Here is a 2,200-nt window from a genome sequence, read left to right as displayed (position 1 = left end):
AAAAGTTACTTACTGCCTAACCCCTTACTCCCAGGTAAGTGCTAAATAAACACCGTACATGGGAGCAAAGAGCTCTGTCCCCAAGACGAGGCGGCAAACCTAGAATTCTTTAGTCATCTGCAGTTATGCTGAGGGTCCTGCAAACTCCGCATAGTATACATTTTCAGTTGATCAAGTGAAATTGAATAAAATGCCAGATCCCAGGCCCGATTCACTATGAATCTGAGGGGCAGTGGGAAGCACAGTATCTTGTTTTCACTTACACTAGGGAACAGAGAAGCACAAGGCAGAGATGCAGGACACACACAGGGGACTGGGGAAAGCAAGGTCTATGCTCTAAAGCTAGCCCTGCACAGCTCCAGCACCACCGCCCCTCCAACCCCCAGCACCTAGCCCAGCAAGAAAGGAACGAGCTGGCAGTCTGCTGCCCCTGCCAGAGAGGAGCCTCCACCATACTTGGCCCCAGGAGTGAATGCATTTGGAGCCCATTTGGAAAGCGATCCCCAAACGCATGGACGCCAGGGGCCTCCAGAGCATTCCATGTATCTGCCATGTGGGCGCCACCAACCTGCCACATTCCTCTTCCTGCTGCCTTCCTGTCTGAAACACGAGCCTATTCTGGGGTGTGGGGAATGGAGACAGCTCTACCTAGATAGAGGAATGGGAAGAAATCTGCAAGGATCAACAGATAGTTTATCCTTGTTTTGAAAACAAGGTGCCTCAAATTATGCATGTCGCAGCTGTGTACAAGAAAGATGCTACTCTATGTGTCAGTGACTTTTGTTCTTTTTTTTTTTTTCTTCCCTTGGAAGCCACCGCAATACAGAACTCAACATGCAAGTCAGAAGAGAAGCACCAAGAAAATCAAAAGAATGCCTGGAGTCGAGCCACGGTGGCTGAAGTGAAAAGAGCCGAGGACGAGAATGAAGCAGCACCTCAACCCACACAATCCCACATGGTTCCTCCGGGAGACCCAAGTGCTGTCAGGAAAACAAGGAGCAAGAAGGAAAAAGGACAGAAGGAAAAGGAAGGGGTGGTAGGAAAAAAAAGAAAGAAAAAGAAAAAGCACAAAACAGGCACTAGAAAGATACTGTGAGGCTGAGAATGGACTAAAAACCACTTGCTAACAGCTGCCATGCATTCACAAGCTGAGTTTCCGCTGTGAGGAGGAGGGCGATGTCAGGTGCAGGAATGGTGACTGCAGGACTGCGGGCCAGGTGCTCCCAGGCTGCGGTCCACGCTAACTCCCATACCCCATTCCCTCCCACCGCAGGCTCATTCCTGTTTTTTCTGAACGACTTCCTCTCTGGGCCTGGCTCCCCCGAAGATAGCAGAGTGGGGACTGGCTACTTGATTGAGGGGCGTTGCAACTGTTCGAGGTTTAAGCTGGAGTCGTGGTCTCTGTGCTCGCTCCTCTCCTGTTGGTTCCCTGAAGTCCATGTTGGAGCCACGAAGAGGAGGGCCATCCCAGAAACGACTGCCCATGGGAGGGCCTGTTTGCCGGCCACCTGGGCGACTGCCTCCCCTGCCTCCTAGGAGGTCATCTCTGAGGCCTCTGTCTTCTGGTCCACCTTTCCTGAAGCCAGAGCCACCTTTATCTTGTTTTCTGCCTTCTGCAATGTCCGCACGAAGTGACCGATCACCCAACAGTGCACCATCGTGTGTCAAAGCTTCCTTAAGGGCATCCACCTCATCGAATTCTACCTAGCAGAACCCTTTCAATTGGTCTGTGTCTTTGTCTCTGACTAGCCGCACACTCCTTATGCTGAGACCCTTAAAGATAGCGTCTGTGTCGCCCTGAACCGTATTAAAAGGTAGATTTCCTACATACGCCGTGTAGGAGGGCTCTGTGGGCAACTCCTTCTGACAACGGAAACCCTGGTCACCAGCACTGCCGCAGGACCCTCTGCTGCCGCCGAAGCTGTTGTAGGCCCGATCGTCGTAGCTATCAAAGTCTGCCATTTGCCGTCTCCGCTCCGAGAGGAACCAGGGTGAGCAAGCGACAGTTTATACATTTTGAGCACTTATTTTTTACTCAAGCACTGGGCTGATAGTAATCATATTGTTTTGGTTTGGTTTTAGTTTTTCCTGTAGGGTGTGTGTACTCATCAGAGAAAGAAAGGAGAGAAAGAAAGAGAAATTCCCCCCATACCCCATGGGGGAGGGGAGGGGATGCCACACTGCAATCCTTTCTCTATTC

The 2,200-nt window shown here is 51.1% G+C and overlaps 1 pseudogene; it reads right to left on the bottom strand.

Annotated features, from left to right (window-relative positions):
• Nucleotides 1-1,275: 1,275 nt before the first annotated feature.
• On the bottom strand, nucleotides 1,276-1,962 carry LOC102475286 (eukaryotic translation initiation factor 4H pseudogene; annotated as a pseudogene).
• Nucleotides 1,963-2,200: the final 238 nt, after the last annotated feature.

This window comes from Tupaia chinensis, unplaced genomic scaffold (assembly GCF_000334495.1).
Source record: "Tupaia chinensis unplaced genomic scaffold, TupChi_1.0 Scaffold000048_1, whole genome shotgun sequence".
Lineage (NCBI taxonomy): Eukaryota > Metazoa > Chordata > Mammalia > Scandentia > Tupaiidae > Tupaia > Tupaia belangeri.
This window is presented reverse-complemented; position numbering and strand designations above follow the sequence as displayed.